The sequence below is a fragment of the Artemia sp. Qi Xiang Cuo genome, chromosome 8 (assembly GCF_049724085.1).
Source record: "Artemia sp. Qi Xiang Cuo chromosome 8, ASM4972408v1, whole genome shotgun sequence".
NCBI classification, from domain to species: domain Eukaryota; kingdom Metazoa; phylum Arthropoda; class Branchiopoda; order Anostraca; family Artemiidae; genus Artemia; species Artemia sp. Qi Xiang Cuo.
Genome location: NC_142801.1, coordinates 23,063,054 through 23,082,267, shown reverse-complemented (window position 1 = coordinate 23,082,267; position 19,214 = coordinate 23,063,054). Strand labels below are relative to the sequence as shown.

Genomic DNA, 19,214 nt, shown 5'->3' with positions numbered 1-19,214 from the left:
AATTATTTCTTATTTTGGGTTATTTGATATATTGCTCAAGGATAAACATGCAAATTACCGTTCTAAAGTGGTGGATGATTTCTGTGCTAAGCAAAAAATTGATCACCGATTTTCTAGTGGCTGTAACCCATTTTCGAATGGTATATGTGAAAACCGAGTAAAGGCTTGCAAAAACATATGCAAGGCCTACTGTTATGAATCCAAGTCTAATTGGTCGGAGTATTTTCCAAGTATTCAACTGGAACTCAATAGCGCTATTTCATCAACCACAAAATTTCAACCCTTCCAACTTATGTTCGGTCGACAACCGATTTCCTATCTTGATTTAAAGTTTCTGCGACCGCGACGGGACGACTTCAATAGTTACGAAGAATTTGCAGCTAGCCAAGTCCAACAGCTTTTCTACCTCCATAGTATTTGTCGCAAGGAAATCGAAAAATCAAGAGAAGTTCAGGCCGGACAATATAATAAAAACAACACAAAAATTCCAAGGTTGAAAGAGGGAGACATTACCTATGTTCAGGATATGACATGCAAAGGGTTAAAATTAAAATTTCGCGGCCCATATATAATAATAGAAGTAATACAACCAAACCAAGTTTTCCTACTACAGGAACTAGACGGAAAGGGTACCAGAAGAATAGTAAACATAAGACTAATGAAACCAGTCAAAGACCCCTCCGTATTTCTTGCGAAAAATCCAGAGTACTCTGAGTATGTAAATAATAAACCAATCACTAAAGAACCGGAAAAGACATTAAATGATGTTGGGCGCTTAGGTCAGCGTTTAAAAGAAATTTCTTTATGTATAGATGTACCAGTAGCACAGCAACAAAGTTTAAGGAATAAAGGTAACTCAAGCACCGCCTACTTAGAATCAAGAAGCCAAAACGGGGAATTAACAGTCCAGGAGTCCAATACCATCAACCCATTATTTGTGGATGTAAACACAGGGGATACTCACCATGACATGACTAATGTATCTACTATTTTGTCGAAACATACTAGTCCTACAAGTAATACTGTCCGGGAGAGTAGCACCAATAATACTGTAGAGAAATCCCCAGTAGCACTGCCATTTGTTGAACCACAAGCTAGTAAAGAAAAACCAAATAGGTCTAAACCGAGGCGTTCCGCAGCAATAAAACCCCGAGGATTTTATTGGGAATAATATCTTAACGTCATTGCTGCATGGTATGATTTTTAGAGTTTCTGCAATTTCATTTATTTGTCGCTGGTATTTTCAGGATTAATTAGCCTTTCCCGGTCATTCCTTTTGCCCTAATTCAAAGTTTATACATAATCCTAACTTTCCTTGTCCTCATCAAATTCAGGGGTATGGGGAACAAGTCTATTTTAAAATATACAAAGAAAAATGAAGTGTTAAAATATCCAGTCTCCGACTACTGTTGTTAGTGTGGTCCGTTTATACTATGTAAGTTTTTACTTATGCAAGTATTGTGTAGTGTTTGTAGTATGTAATTGTTTACTAGTTCATGCTGTAGAACGTTAGTAGGCGAGAAGTGAATAATTTGGGAAGAGAATGTTTTGAATTCAATTAAAGTTTGGGGGCTTAATGAGAAGGGGATAAGCCAAATTTGGGGAATTTAACTTAAAACAGGGGGGAGAATCTGTAAAGTATTTAACATCAATTCGAGAAGCTTTTCTGGGTCTCTCATTTCGTAGTTATTTGGTGGTTTATGTGTCAACAATATCGGTCAAGGGGGGAGGTCTTGGGACTAAAGCTAGTCGTGGGACAGTGGTCGGTCCCAGGCCTGGAACTTCCGGTCCAGGACATTTACATTCTTCCATCATTTCTAAAGGGAGTCCATCGTTCGCCTTCGTCGTCGCTAGTTGATCTTGAGCTTCCTTATTTTCTCGGTGTGTTTATTCTCACGTTATTCAATAAAGACCTTATACCAACGTTTATCGTCTATCTTTGGAATTTACGTAAACCATTACATCTGCCAATTATAAAAGGGCATATAGAAAGGACCTAAATAGAGGTTTACACCAGTGTCTTATAGGGTTAAACATTGCAGGACAACTCAGCGCATATAGCCGAACACACAAAAACTTGTTGAAAAAATAACAAAAAAACCTGTAAAATATTTCTGCATCAATCAAGACCGTATGCAGGGGGGAGGGTTAGGGGATTTGGCCCCCCCCCCCGAAATTTTTATCCGAATTGTTAAAACGAACACATTATTGATGGGTTTTTAAAGTTTTTTTATATCCCGAACAAAAATCCTGGACGGAAAACGCTGATATGTTGACTGAAGTTAACTTTTCTCATGAATAGCGCACCACCCCTCCAGAAACGGTCAAATCAAGAAGCCCATTTTTTATACTGAACTAGCCTCAAGCAACTGAGAAATTGAAGGCCACCAACAATTCAGATGACCCCTCTTTCTTTTCTTTTCTGGACATTTTTGGATATATTTGGATATCTGGATATACTAGAATTTTGAAACTGTTGTTTAACTTCTACTTTTTTCTTATGTTTCTGCACAGCAGATTCGCCAGTTAGTTTTTTGCCCAACAGGTTCATATAAGTGTAGGTGAAAACTGCATTCCACCCAAAAGATTGGGGGGTCACTCAAAACGCTTCCCTGGATCGACTACCGTCTGGGCTGTAGTGGATTACTACACCAAGCTTGAATGTATGTGTTAAGTGGTACCGAGTGATCCTGTGTTGGGTTGTCTTAGAGAGAGAGTGAGTTGTAATTTCAAAGGAAAAATTAAATAAAAAAACAAGTTTTTTTAACTGAAAGTAAGGAACGACGTTAAAACTTAAAACGAACAGAAATTATCCCGTAAATGAAAGGGGTGTTCCCTCCTCAACGCCTCGCTCTTTACGCTAAAGTTTGACTTTCTCACAACTCTATTTTTTAAACAATGAAAACCTTTAGCGTAAAGAGCGAGGTGTTGAGGAGGGGACAGCCCCTTTCATATAAGGAATCGTTTCTGTTCGTTTTAAGTTTTAACGTCGTTCCTTACTTTCAGTTAAAAAAACTTGTTTTTTTATTTAATTTTTGAACGGTTTTGAATTAATGCAGGTTTTGATTTTGGCTCACCGTACATGAATAATTAAAACAAAATTTGAATATTAATTTTACTTTCATTTGGTTAAATGGCTTTCTCGAAACTTTTGTTTAATTTTATTTACGAACGTTTTTATTAGTAATAAATATACGTAACTTACGAATTAACTTATGTAACCAACTTCTATATTCATATGTTTTTAATACGTATATTAGAAGGTTCGCCACCAAGTCAATACCTTGCTCTTTAAGCCTAAAGTTCGAATTTTGTTCCAATTCTTCAAAAATGACCCCTTAATCACAAATGCCGTTAATTAGAATAAATAGCTCAAAGCATTGAAAAATCTTTGGATCAAAGAGCGAGGTATTGACTAGGGGCTGAAACCAAACATATACATAATGTTTTCTGTCGTTTTAAGTTTTGATGTTGCTCCTTACTTTCAGTTGAAAAACTTGTTTTTTTATATATATATATAATTTCTGATCTTTTTTTAAATAATACTGGGGCCCCTTCATCCCCTAAATCCGGCGCCCCCTTCATAGCAATGTCCCTTCCCCCATGAAAACTTCCTTCATGGAAAGATCCTACTACATAATCCCCGACCCCCCCCCCTCCACTACCAGAAAAAATCCCCCCTGAAAACGTTTGTATACTTCCCATCAACCAATACTATATGTTAACATTGGGTAAAGTGCATAACTTTCAGCCCTCCCCCCGGGGACTTCGGGGGATTAAGTCATCCTAAAAGCCGTAGTTATCATATTTCCAAACATGCTGAACAAAATGGCTATCTCAAAATTTTGATCGAGTGAATTTGGGAAAATATGAGCGTAGGATGGGGCCCAGTTGTCCTCCATTTTTTGGTCACTTAAAAAGGGCATTAGAAATTTTAATTTCCGTTCGAACGAGTCCTCACGTGATATTCTAGGACCACTGGGTCGATACGATCATCCCTGGGGGAAAAAAAATAAACACGCATCCGTGATCTTTCCTCTGGCAAAAAATGCAAAATTCCACATTTTTGTAGATAGGAGCTAGAAACCTCTGCAGTAAGGTTCTCTGATACGCTGAATATGATGGTGTGATTTTCATTAAGGTTCTATAACTTTTAGGGGGTCTTTCCCCCTTTTTTCGAAAATCAGCCAAATTTTCTCAGGCGCGTAACTTTTGATAAGTTGGACTAAACTTGATGAAACTTATATATTTGAAATCAGCATTAAAATCTGATTCTTTTGATGTATCTATTGGTATCAAGATTCTGTTTTCTAGAGTTTCGGTTACCATTGAGCCGGGTCGCTCCTTACTTACAGTTCGTTACCACGAACTGTTTGGTAAAGAATGATTTTTGTTTCTCGAGGAGCTCGAGCAATTTAGGGGCGGGGCTAAAACATAAAAAAATTGTTTTTTTGCCGTTATATACAAAAACGCACGATTATTGGGAATTCTTGGAAAAAAATAAACCTCGCAAAAAACCTTGCGTTGGATACGCCGTTAGTGCTGGACTTGCTTGTGTGTTTATAACGGCATTGTGACTTATTGTGTGTTTTGCTGTATAGATTGGGCTCTAGACTACGCGTGTCAAATTATAGGACCAGCTGTTCATGCATTATCGTTCAAGGCTGTGGTTGAGAAAGGCTACTAAATTGTACATACTTTTTTATCAAACGAAAATCCAAGGATGAAGATGATAGAGAGAGAAGAAAAGTAAAATTTGCCTAAAACAAATTGGACTCAAACAAAAGCATATCTTGGATTTTTGTTCGGAGGGGGGGGGGATACAATAAAAAACTGTATAAAATATTTTTACAAAATACAACAAATATATTTGAAACTTATTCCGACTTATTTTGCAAACTTTCGGACGATTGAAATGAAATGGATAATTGAAAATACCATTGTACCCATACAGCAAAGGTGTATGCAGAATTTTCGTTGGAGGGAGGTATTATCATTCAGTATAAAAACACCTGACAAAAACGCATCAAAATTTGTTTATATGCATTTTTCCCATTTTTTCGGGGGGGGGGGGTCGACCAAAAAAAAAAAAGACTAATTATATAAGAAACATAGGAAATTATGAAAAACATGAAAACAATCTTGAGTTTTTTTGTTTTTTTTAAGGGCGATGGGAGGTGCGCCCAAATAAACCCTACCCCATGTCTAAACATAAGAATAATCCCTTCTTCTCTTCATTAAATTTATCAATAAGTGTAAAAAAAATCGTAGGCATCTTTCCCGTAGAGTTGTATTGAGGTTCCAAGAAGTAATATTAATTTGAGAAAAATTCAAAGTAAAATTGTTATTATTAATTTGCGTTTGCAATAAGGTCTAAAATAAGAAGTCTTGAAGGTACATTAGCTGTATTAATTACATCTAAAGGTACATTCCCATTATGCGGGACTCTCTAAAAAGTCAAATTTGGTTAATGCTAATGAAATAAAATAAAATAGGCTGAATATATAATAGTTTAGAAACAAATTAGGGGGGAGTGGGGGGGGGGGGGGTAAAGCATTGCATATATTAAATACGTAACCTAACCTAGGTACCTCCCCCCCTAAACCCCGAAAACCGACAGTTTAATATCGTATACACTATGAAAACCTTGCTGTCATTGCCCACTCTATAACAGTTAGGATGTCAAAAACGGATTTTGCCTACTCTATAGTGATTAACCCGAGAGGCCCGCGAAATGGGATAGTGCCCAGCTAAATATACTACTCGCTTCTTTCACAAACTCCATTGAGAGATTTAAAGGTAATACCTTGTTCCTTATTATTTCCCAGTAGGAAATAATTGCTATTACGAGCACGGTTTCATAATAAGGGTCCCTTTAGGGGGCTCAAAATGGAATTTCCAAAGGAAGCGATTAGTATGTTTGGAAAGAGCATAAAAAGACACATAGATTCGTTCAGGAGGTGTAAAGTGGAGGCCATTGATAAAATTGCCGAGGATCTGGAAGATGCAGCTGGACGGCATAATAGTAAAATATTGTACTGGTTAACAAATTGAGAGGGAGTAGTCAGTACGGATTTGGCCCAGTTAAAGATAGGAGTGGGGCCGCAATTAGCGATAAGGAAAAAACTAAAAAGAGATGGGCCGAACATTTTGAGAATTTGCTTAACCGAGATAGAGTTGAAGGACGAGATATAGAGGAAAATGAAAAAGTTTGTGATACATTGGATGTGAAGGAAGATTTGTTTTGTGAGGAGGAATTAGCGACAGTACTAAAAGGACTAAAAAATAATAAGGCTCCAGGTGCTGATAGGGTGTTAAATGAGTTTCTTAAATATGGTGGCTCTGATGTTAGAAATAAGTTGCTGAAGATTATGAATATGATTTTTGAAAAAGGGGAAGTACCTAATGATTTTAGGAAAACCTTAATTAGACCACTTTATAAGAAAGGTGATAAAAGTAAGTGTGGTAATTATCGAGGGATTAGTCTGGTCTCTGTGGGTAGTAAATTACTTAGTAATATGATACTTTTTAGACTGAGAGATGCCGTAGACAAACCTTTAAGAAAAGAACAGTGCGGTTTTAGAAAAGGTAGAGAATGTGTCGACCAAATTTTTACTCTTAGGCTAATAATTGATAAGTGCCTGAGTTTTTAAACACCTTTGGTCCTCAGTTTTATAGATTATGAGCAAGCGTTCGATTCTTTTGATAGAAGAGCTTTAGTAAAGGTTTTATCCTTGTATGGTATACCATACAAATACATTAAAGTGATTATTGCTATGTAAGAGAATAACACTGCTGCGGTTAAGGTAGGAAATGAGGTTTTCAGCTGGTTTTGTATTAAATCAGGAGTTAAGCAGGGTTGTGTTCAATCTCCTCGTATATGGATTATCTTGATAGATTTTGTCATAAGGAACACAAGAAAGGCAATGGGAGACCACGGAATCAAAGGGGGGGGGGGACAGTCTCCTGGACTTAGATTATGCTGATGATTTAAGCATCCTAGATGAAAGTGGGAGCAAAATGAATGAGGTTTTAGAGGTTTTGCGAGTTCAGGTTGCTAGAATAGGGTTGAAAATTAATGTTAAGAAGACTAAGTCACTAAGCCTAGGAATAAGTGAAGATGAAAAGGTGAAGTTGGGTAATGAAAAGGTTGATCAGGTGGACAGCTTCACTTACCTTGGTAGTATTATTAGTAAAGATGGTGGGAGCAGTGAAGATTTCAAAAGTAGAATAGCCCAGGCTCAGGGTGTTTTTTCACAGTTAAAAAAAAAGTTTGAAAGAATAGGAAGATAAGTCTGCAAACCAAGATTAGAATATTAGAAGCTACAGTGATGACAGTGGTCAAATATGGCTCTGAAGCTTGGGCGCTCCGAAAAGTGGATGAAGAGTTGCTAGCCAGAGAAATTGCCTACGGATTGTTCTGGGTACCCGGCTGACTGACCGCATTTCAAACAATATACGAAAAATGTGGTTCAATACCGCTCTCTAGGGCTATAATGAAAGAAAGGTTGAGGTGGATAGGGCAAGTTGGGCGGATGAAGGATGACAGATTGCCGAATATTGTTCTTTTCGGCCAACCGTCTAGGGTTAAACGGAAGGCAGGTCGTCCTCGTCTGGGGTGGGAGGACGTCATAAAGAAAGATTTAAAGGAAATGGGAACTTCATGGGCAGGTGTAAAAAGGGAGGCTTTGAATAGATTGGGATGGAGAAGGAGCGTACGTAGCTGTGTTGGCCTCAAGCGGCTTGGTGCTGCGGTGAGTTATAAGTAGTAGTAGTAGTTGTTTCATCTTCTACTTAGCGAAGTAATCTAAAAAATTGTAAATACACGATATCAATAAAATAATCCCTTTTGCCAAAATAGGAAAATAGGTATATTTACCTTAAAGACCTTAAAGAAAGAGAAATAATAGCAGAGTGGGAGCGAAAAAATATACAGAAGGCAAGAGAGGGGGAGATATAGAAAGAGAGATCTAAAAGCAAGTAATTATGCAACACATTTCCTTAATAACTTTCCCAAAATTAACTAACGGCAGGTAAAATCTAATGTGCCAGAGAAGTTTTGGAACTTGTTGAATAATTTCTTAGATCCCGCTGCCTTTCCATTTAAAGATAAAAATTGAAAATATGAAAAAAACGGGTATAATATTTCAAACAAGACAGCGGGGAAAAAATTAACTAACGGCAGGTAAAATGTAATGTGCCAGAGAAGTTTTGGAACTTGTTGAATAATTTCTTAGATCCCGCTGCCTTTCCATTTACAGATAAAAATTGAAAATATGAAAAAAACGGGTATAATATTTCAAACAAGACAGCGGGAAAAAACTTTTAATCCGCAAACTGTTATTACAAGTTTGTTAGTGTTTTGTTTTGTTTTCTTTTTCCACTGATTCATTTGAAATGCTATACCCGTTTTGGTATTACTGTATTATTCAGAACACACTCGAGAGGTGAAGTTAGGGTAATTCTAATGAAAAATACCAAAATGTGGTGAAAATACAATACTTCAATCTATGTAATAATACAATTTGGGCTATATATTTGCACATTAGAGGGGGTGTGGGGGTAAAGTAACCTAACCTTACCCCTCCTCTCTCTCTAATATACAACTGTAAATATATAGCCCAAATTATACGAGTACAATGCATTCTGTCACCCGTCATATTTTGTCTTTGTGGCTATGAAACCAGTTTTCATAGATTTACATTCAGAAAACTTCTCGAGTGTGTTCCGAATAATACAAGAGTATTTTCTATATTTTCAGTTTTTATTTGTGAATTTGCAGACGGAACTAAAATTTGCTTTTAATCCCGAAAAATGCCATCTATCAAGTATTACGAATAAAATGCAATTCGCATTCATTATAATCGGGCTATTTAGGCTTAATATTCGAACATCCTGTATAGACCATTTAATCCTTATTTTGTCACGGTAGTCATAGCGTAAACTATTATTACCTTTCATGCCATGTTCGTACTATGGGGGATTTAGTGAGCTGCGTTTTTACTCTTCGATCAAAATATTGACAGTTTGAAAGGAGAAATATTATAGAAGCACTGAGGGGGTTGTCCGATTCACCAATGCTTTAATCCCACATAATAATTATTTGTGTTTAGGATTCGGGACAAGTCTATATGAATCATGTTTGGTCGTTCACATAGCTTTGAGGGTCTTGCTCAAACCCCCTAAAATATACGGTGATTTTACGCTTACACAAATGAGGCTTTTTTTAATGAATCATTCCAGTGCACAATGAAAATTCAGTATTCGTTTTCAGAATTACCAACTGGACATATTTTATGTCCAAAGGACATATTTCTATGTACGGGGACATAATGAAACAATAGAGCAAAAAAGGGACACATTTTAGAAGTTAAATCTATGTATTTTTACGTTTTATGTTGTATTTTTCGGGATTGCTTACTCTTTCCTGAAGCAAGCTTTCTGCAAACGCCTTGAAAATTCTGCATCTATAAATCATTTTATGTACCCTGATTTTCCTCCCCACAGTCAAAATAACAGAGAAACTGGCACCTTTTCCCTATACAGTCACTTCCAGCTATTTAAGTTAAAGATTTGCCCATTGTTTACGTATAGCATTTGCTATTGGGAAGTATGAATACATTTTTCGGGGGGGGGGGGGGAGGGGGAGAATTTTCTGCTTGGGAAATTCTCCAAGAGGAAAATTTGCCATGGGGAGGGAATTTTCCAGGTGATGATTTTTTCAGGGAAAGTTTACACCAGAGGAATTTGCGGGAATTCCTATACGAAATTCTTCTTACGTGCTGCTTTCTCTTTGCCGACTCAATTTTACGCCTGAAGACGTTAAGGGTGTCTTCCGTAAATTTTCAACAGGATTATTTTGTCTAGAGTCTAGAGGATATACCCGTGGGGATGAAAGATTTTCCCGTGTAGGTGGAGCCAGATTTCCAGAAAAAAAAATATTATACATTCCATGCCCTTTGACTGGAACTTTGATCCGGATATGGACCTCTCTTACGCCCCCCACCCCTAATAAAAATGCTGGAGATTTGCCCCTGCCCCCCCCCCCCCCATAAAAATAACAAAAATTCTGGATACGCCCTTGCTATATGGATACAATAATATTTTCTATTATCCATTTCGTTTTAATCGTCCGAAAGTTTGCAAGATAATTCGTAATAAATTTCAAATACATTTGTTGTTTGTATAATTATTATACTTGTCTATTTCGCTCAACCGATATTTTAACTAAGTAATATATCAGCTTTCACAAAAAAAAACAAAGAATTTTTCTCAGACATAGAGGCATAGCCAGGATTAATTTCGGAAAAGGTTTCAATACAATTTGGGAATGGTTGTCTGATCTGAAGAAGATATACATATTTCACACTATAAAAAGATTGTTTCTTCATAGAAATCCATCCAGCTAAAACTGGGAAATAAGGTAAAAGAGAGTTAACTAATTCCATTAAAACATGTAAAATTTGAGGAAATAAAGAAATACTTTTTATTGTGATAATGCTTCCCGTAGGGCGATGATCATCCACTATCAGGGAAAATTGCAAGAAAACAACATCCGTAGAATAGCGGCAGTCTACACAGCAATACGTAAGCGTTCATAAAAAAATAAAATCATTTTAAAACAGAGGAATATCCTGTACTATAGAATATACTATTAATAAATTCAGAATTCAGTAACAAAAGCAAAAATATTGAGCAGCCAATATTTTGACCTGTATAGATCCATTTCTTAAGGCTTAAGTCACTCAGAACCGATTTATTGGGGGTTCATAAAAATTCACTACCCTAGTTAGGAGGAGATGTTGGAGTCATCAACTTGAAAAAACTCTCACCTTCTGCTTTGGGTACCAAGTTCATTCACCTAGCTAATCAATTTAAACCCCCAAATTTATGTGAAATCGGAAAAATATCCGAAACTACTCTGTTTTTGATGTTTACTCTGTTTTTGGGGTCACCCCCCGCCCCCGACCCCCGAACAAAAATCCTGGATACCACCCAGATTGGTAAACTAGTGATTGATGAGTTGCTGTTTTTTTTATATTTTTGCAGAGTAATTTTGGTCCAAGGCGTTTAAACAGACAAAGAGCTTCTTAATGTAACCACATACACTCTGGCAGAAATCAAGCCTTTCTCGGGTTTATAGCTTTAATAGTATTCAGATCGGACTCTAACCTATAATCTTTAGATTAGCCCAGTCGATATAATTCAAGAAATATGCTTTAAAAATTGTATTGATTAAGCTAAAGAAAAGCGGCTATTTAGAAGGAGACATGCTAGAACAGAAAGACCCATTTAGATTGCTAATTTTATGTTCATTTTTATTGTTTTGTTCACATTTTTGACAATTCATCCCCAGCCGCCTCTAATGATCTCATGTAGCCCTAGGCCATTTTTGTTCTAGCATGTCTTCTTCTAAACAGCCGCTATTCTAGACATTTACCATTGGATTATATTATAACTAAAAAGAATACGGTAGCCTACTTATGTATTACAGCGACCCCGCTCAAGTTCTTGATCTGAGAAAAACCAGGTTAGCTGTCTGTATTCAGAAACAATAAGCTTAGACCCAGTGGATAAACTAAGTTGTAGGTATATTTTAATTAAATATTTAATTTTAACCTAATCAGACTTATTTAACCTAATCATTCTCTCTACTTTTTGGGTAGAAACGCCGGTTTCTGGGTCGACAAAATTATTTTTGTGGTTCACTTTCAAATGAGTTAAACCTGCTTGTTCCAGCTCAGTTGTGTTGTAACCCTTCCATCAATCTGAAATGATTCTTGAACATCCATGGTGAGACACTATATTCTATCACTAGTCAGAACCAAAGCAAACGGTAAATTTTTACCAAATTATTTTGTTGACATACGAATAAAGTGAATATACTATATACCACTCGATGCCTTTTTTATGCTCTCCAAATATAATAATCATTTTTGTTAGAAATTAATTTTATCCCCTTCCCTAAATAGCAATTCAGGGTATATATTTGCACATTGGGGGGTGGAGTAAAGTTTAAACTTACCTCCCATTTACATCAGAAATAAAATTTGCCAACACCCCCACCCCTAATGTGCAAATATATACCATGAATTGGTATGTATAGGGGAGGGAGTAAAATTCATTTCCAACAAAAATGATTATTATATTTGGAAAGAGCATAAAAAAAGGCATCGAGTGATATATTCACTTCATTTGTAAGTCAACAATATGATTTGGTAAAAATTTACCAAGCAAACTAACCGGTGTCCTCAAGAATCGCGTTAATAATGAACTTTTCTTGGTAAATTTCTACCAAATCATATTATTGAGTTAGGAATAAAGAGAATATACCATTCGATGCCTTTTTTTATTTTTATTACGAATATAGGCTAATAATCATTTCCATCGGAAATGAATTTCAGACCCTCCCCCCCTATATATGCCAATCCAGGGTTAGGTTAGGTTGTAGAAATATATACCATGAATTGGCATATATAGGGGGGGGGGGCTGAGATTCATTTCCGATAGAAATGATTACTATATTCGTAATAAGCATAAAGAAGGCATCGAGTGGTATATTCACTTTATGCGTAAGTCAATAATATGATTTGGTAGAAATTTACCCTTTTCTTTGTCTCTGAGACGGTCAGCCGACGCTCCCAATTTAATAATTCACAAATGACCTTCACAATTTTTCTAATAAAGTATTCTATTTTCATCACATTTTATTGTCACTAAACTTCTCTTCTCGGGTGTGTTTTATATAATAGGCAAGTACCGTGTTTTATATAATAGACAAGCACCATTGAATATAATGCGTTCTGGTTTCCATAATTCTTCATCTTAGTTTCCATAATTTTGTTAATAAAGTATTATATTTTGGTATATTTCATTAGGATTAACCTAACTTCACTTATTGAGTGGGGTCACTATAAACATAAATATCAAGAATACAAACAATTCCATTGCCGAAAATAAAAAGTTGAATTGTGACTTACTTATAACTGGGGTTATAAGGTCATGGGATTGTCTGCTTCAGAAGAATCTCTTACAAATTATAACAAGTATGGTTCCTACGAATGCTTGAATTTATTGATGATAACCGGTTCTTTTAATGGTACTGAATATTATATCCTCAGCGGCTTGCCGTCGGCTTCAACTACAATACCAATACTGACAGTTTCCTATTTTGTAAAGCAATATAACCCAACTTTTTGCTGGGCAGAAACCCAGCCTTACGGCGTCGGGTATCAAAGCCCATGATTAAGCCATTCAAAGTTAATCTCAGTCTGTCATTCCAATGGTGGTATTTATGCAAAGCTGGTAATTTTCATCAATACATCAAATTTGGGCAATTATCGGGTTAGAGAGATAGAGCTCTTTTAAATGGAGTTAAAACGAGGATGAAATAATAGCTTGTTATGGTAGAAAAATGATAAGGTTTGATAACTCAATCTAGCTTACCAAATAATTTATTTAATCTTGACAGGCATGCAATGGTAAATGAGGCTCTTAGATATCTAGCTGATCATGATAAAAACCGAAACAATTGGTATAAACTGATAATCTTATGTAAATAATAATTTTAAATTTTTTTCACTCGTTTTCAAAATGAACTAAAAGGAGTAAATATTAGGATTCGAATCTAAGTTACTATGGACGCATTCTCAAATGTTCTTACCGCTGCGCTATCTAGTCTCGTATAATAGTGTTTTGTTTTATAAGTTTTGCTCTGACCAATCATCCGTTTATGTTGTTTTATTTATACAAGTGGGAGCATGCGAGGCTTCTGTGTGTCCTTAAATGACATAGAGAGTAAACGTACTAAACGACTCCTTTTTGGCTCCATGGTCCCAAATATAGCCCGAGGAATATTTAAAACTAAAAGAAAACATTGAAATTCTTACTTTATAATATCCAAGACGTTACTACTAATCAGACTATCATGTTTCATTCCATTATTATCATGGGTGCCGGCAGGGGAAGCCATGCCCCCCCCTGGAAATTTGGGATCATAAAGAAATTATAATGAAACCAAAGGAAAGAGAGCAGAATAGGGAAAAACGTCAAAAAAATGTATGTTGCCTCATTGTTGGCTGCCTGCCAATAGATTTTAACCCTTAATAATAAAAATACAAGTTCTAATTTGTGACTGAGACTGAGTGACCCCTTTCCAGTTTTCCATAAACATTTTTTCTATATGATTTGGTTGGAGCAAAAATCGAAAAAAAATAATCAAATTCTTCATAGTAATGAATGGTAAGTAAATAACGATCTTTGTCAATAAAGAAAGTATAAGTGGCTAACTATTGATAAAATTAAATCGAAGAATCAGCTTTCTATGGTGATTCTAAATATTTAATTGTTTATTAGTAATTAGTGCAGTTATTAGGCTAGTACACAAGAAAGTTCGCATAATTATAGAAAACACAAGGAAAACAACTTAATAAGGGAAAATTCGGTAACAATATGCCGTCAACTTTTGCTTGCATTGCAAGAGTATATCAATGAGCTGATATATGAAGGCATTATAATCAGAAATATTTCCCCTGAATGGAATGCTGGGAATTTTTAATTTTCCCCTTGAACGGGATGATTTTTGTGTTTTATTATCATTTTTCCAGAAGTGATTGTATTTATCTAGTCGTCACTTTGAAAACCCTTGTGTTTCAGGAGTCGTTTTAAAAGAACTGGGATAAAATTTAAACTTTAGCCTAAAGATTGAGGTGTTGAGGAGGGGGCAACCCCGCCATATACGTAATAATTTCTGCTCGTTTTAAGCTTCAATGTTGCTCCATACTTTCAGTTGAAAAAAAAAACTTGTTTTTTTTTTTATTTCTGATAGTTTTTTTTTTAAAATTATGCCAGGATACCTGGCTCTGCTTCCACGGAACAATTCCCCCACCCATAGAAATATCCTCTGGAAAATTCAATCCTGGCAAAAATTTACCCCGGACAATTACCCTTAACATATCCACGCGTAAAATTGAATCGGTAAAGAGAAAGCAAGACATAAAGAAATGTCGTATATGAATTCTGGCAAATTCACTCAGTGTAAAATTTCCCCTGAAAAGTTCATCCCCTGGAAACTTCCCTCTCCTTGGAAAATTCTCCCAGCAGAAAATTTGTCTTCCCTTCCTCACCCGAAAAACGTACGCATACTTATAAAAAACGCATACCCAATAACAAATAAAACAGTGGGGAAATTTTTTAACTTAAAAACCTTTCCACAGGGGCTTTAGGGGGTTATTTTATCTCCAAAGACATATTTATTGGGCCTTTCAACTATGCTAAACAAAATAGATATCTCAAAATTTTGATCGGACGATTTTGGGAAAATTGTGGTGTGGGAGGGGGCTTAGTTGCTCTCCATTTTTATATTTTAAAAAGAGCACTAGAACTTTTCATTTCCGTTAGAAGGAGCCCTCTCCCGACGTTCTAGGTCCACTGAATTGATACGATCACCCCTGAAAAATAACAAATCCTGCATCCGTGATTTTTCTTCTGGCAAAAATTAAAAAATTCCACATTTTGCAGATATGGAATTGAAACCTCTACAGCAGGGTTTTTTGATATGATGAATCTGATGGTGCGATTTTTATTAAAATCCTATGATTTCAAGGGGGTCTTCCCCCTTTTTCCAAAAATCAGACAAATTTTCTCAGGCTCGTAGCTTTTGATGGGTAAGACTAAACTTAATGAAACTTATATATTTGGAATCAGCATAATAAGCCAGTTCTTTTGATACATCTATTGGTAAAAATTTTTTTTAGAGTTTCGGTTGCTATTGAACCGGGTCGCTCCTTACTTACAGTTTGTTACCACAAACTGTTTGATTGCCCATCAAAATCCAAGCAGAGATCATTGAAATATTGATCGTTTTTTCTGCGTTACCAAAAGTATTGTATTCATAAAACTTTATAGTTTCATGAAATGTAATTAAACAAACAGAAAAGGTTTTTCACCTAAAGTAAGGAGCAAGTTTAAAATTAAAACAAATATAAATTACTCTGTATATAAATGGGACTCCTCCTTCTCAAGACCTTGCTCATTGAACAAAAGTTTTTTAAGTGCTTTAAATTTTTTTTTTCCAATTGCAAATTTTCGTAAAAAATTAGGAAAAAGCCAAACTTCACCGTAAAGAGTAAGGAGCTAAGGAGGAGACAACTCTTTCATACAAAGAACAATCTGTTCAATTAAGTTCCGAATCTGTTCCTTGCTTTCAGTTGAAAAGCTCTTTTTATTTAATTTCTGATTGTTTTCCAAATCACACCCATTAGGCCTAACCAAGATATAATTTGAGGTACCGGTCCCTTAAATCCCTGGGTAATTACTTTTAAATGTGTAAACCAATAATTGTACGTTGATTAGTACCGTCCTACGTTTAAATTTGCAATTTAAATTTTGGATGAACTTTGAATATATTTAAAAATTGGCGATGAACAGTAATTTTGGTGGAAAGTCCTTGTCAATATTACTACTAAAGATTTTCTGTTGGATGAAAAGGAGTATTATTGTTTGTATGGAGGGAAATTCTGTGAGACTTTTGATCTTCTACATAACTGAAGCTATCACAACTTCTACAATAGTATTTTCTTATCGATCAATACATTATATACATTTGTTTAAATACACTGAAGTACCTCATATAATTAGAAAAAGAAAAATATTCCCATTTAAATTGCTGAAATCTAAGTTCCTAGCAGTATTTGCCACCCCCAAAAAATTTCCTGGCGCGGCTGATGACGACCTGCCTTGTCTTTTTCTCCTCTGTGCTGGTAGATATGGGAATATAACATTTTAGCTGTATATAGAAGCATTTAATTGATTCCTACTCCCACCTACCTCTTTCGTCATTTATCTGTAGCTTCGTGAAGAGTAAGCAGTTTGTCCATTAAAATTAATTTTTGTAGGAATTTACCCTACCTCCACCTAAATAATGACCCCCCCCCTTCATTATAGCTGATGCGCAATTACAGATCACCAAACGTAGCCTAATTTCATTAAAAATAATGAAATTGTTTGGTTGAATCCAGTACTGCCACCATGTGGCATTACTTCTTTTGCATCTGGGAAGCCCTAAAATAAAGTTATTGTTGCTTTTAAATCAATAAGCTTCTCAGAATTTTAAATTGATTGCAAATTCATCCTCTTCGGTGTAAAGTCTTAGTTTGGTACCCTAAACCACCTAAACTGTCACCCAACCGCCACTGCCATTTTGGCGTCTGCCCCTCCCCCCCCCTGGAAAATTTTCTGCCGGCGCCCTTGATTATTATACACTTTTTAAAATTATTTCAAATAATGTTTGGTAAATTACGCACTTAATCACACATGGAGATAAATTGCAAAAGGAATAACCGGTTTAATGTAAGAGCTATAACCTAGTGCATTGCGCACCGCATCGCCGCAGCGGTGAAACAGCAGACTCAGTTCACATCAAAAGTTGCAGTTTTTCAGCTACGTCATTATGGTCATCTATTCCAATTGGTCACTTTTCCTGCACCTGAGTGAATAAATTAATTTTTTTAAATAAGTTTGCCCTGCACGATCCCTGACATAGGATATTGTATCTTCCACGTGACTGTGGCGCAGCTACAATTCACAGTCTAGATTCGTTTAGCCTAGGCTGGGCTATTAGAGTAAAATTACCAAATCGACATTTAAATTTGTCAAAAAAGGGGGAGATTCACCTAATCACCTTGGCGCGGTTGGCTTTTGTTTTGATTCCAATAGATTCCCAATCATCACAAATCCAAGTGTCATTATAACTTCATTTTTAGTTGGTAAGTTTTGGTACACATAAAGCTGATTTTGTCAACCTTTAGACGCCGGAAGTGAAGTATCTGCTTATGAAAATAGGTGACTGCTTGTCTGTCTCTAAGACAGACAAGCAAAATTGTAAATTGTAAAACAGACAAGCAAAAATTATAAATTTTCATATGTTTACGATAATTTTTTTCCCTGAATTCATGGAAAATAAAAAAAAAGTTTTGTTTACTATAAATCATGACTTTATACTCGATTTCGGGAACTTTACTATATCCTCTAAATTTACTATATTTTTTTTTACTAGTTATAGTAAAATCCTACAGACGTTGACAACCCTGGTTTTCATCAGTCTTTCTCAAATCCAAAGTATAAACACATACTGACCAAGTACTGACAAAACTCTCCAAAAGTGACCCCGCGTACCTCAGCGCCTCTAGAGGGTAAATGTTATACTACTTAATCGCTCCGAGCCAATAAATTTAATTTAATACAGCTTTTACGGAACAAGTATAATCACCTACGGAACTTGTGATTTACTCGCCAGGTTCGCATAGGTCTGGAATCGTCTCCGGAGACGCGGAAAAAGGGTCACTTTTTTGTGTGGAGAGGATAGGTTTTGTCAGTACTTGTTGTATGTGTTTATACTTTGCTCAAATCCTAGCTTGGATTTACAACAGATTCGGGCCTATTCATGAGTTTAAAACTTTGCAAGTCGTTGGGTAGACGCTGGTCCTCTTCGTTATTCATCAAGAGAAGTGGAAATCTGGCAGAAACGGAATGGCTGTGGTGTTTCAGAACCCTTGCATAATAGTTGAAATAATAGATAATAGATTCGCCATGGCATTCAATAAGATCCAAGGACTCTAATTAAAAGGGAGTACACACAAACCGGATCGGATTTTTATGTTGATTTGAAATATATAAATTTCCTCAAGTTTACTATTACCCATCAAAAGTTACGAGCCTGAGAATATTTGCCCTATTTTCGGAAAAGGGGGGAAACGCCCCCAAAAGTAATAGAATCTTAATGAAAATCACACCATCAGATTCAGCGTGTCAGATAACCTCGATTGTAAATATTTAAAGCTCATACATGCAAAAATGTGGAATTTTGTATTTTTTTTCTGCCAGAAGAAAGATCAAGGATGCGTTTTTATTTGCTTTTTTTTCTTCTCAGGAGCGATCGTATCGACAGGGGTTCTAAAATATCCCGATAGGGGTTCATTCGAAATAAAATCAAAAGTTCTAGTGGCCTTTTTAAGTGACCAACAAAATTGGAGGGCAACTAGGCCCCCTCCCACTCTCATTTTTTCCAAAGTAACAGGATTGAAATTTTGAGATAGCCATTTTGTTCAGCATCGTCGAAAAATCTAATAACTATGTCTTTATGTGTAAAATGACCGGCCAAAGTCACCGGGGGAAGGGCTGCAAGTTGTGAAATTTGCCCATTGTTTACACATAGT

At 36.0% G+C, this 19,214-nt stretch overlaps 1 protein-coding gene across 3 annotated transcripts in view; it reads right to left on the bottom strand.

The window, feature by feature from the left end:
- LOC148949254 (uncharacterized) overlaps positions 1 to 19,214 on the bottom strand; it is a 90,079-nt gene that overhangs the window by 54,666 nt on the left and 16,199 nt on the right. Inside the window, exon 1 of one of the 3 annotated variants that reach the window (XM_089093303.1) lies at positions 12,981 to 13,128. The exons of the other annotated variants lie outside the window; for them this stretch is intronic. The gene's annotated coding sequence lies outside the window, so the exon portion shown is untranslated. Of the gene's footprint in view, positions 1 to 12,980; positions 13,129 to 19,214 lie in introns of those variants that run through there. 3 annotated transcript variants of the gene reach the window in all.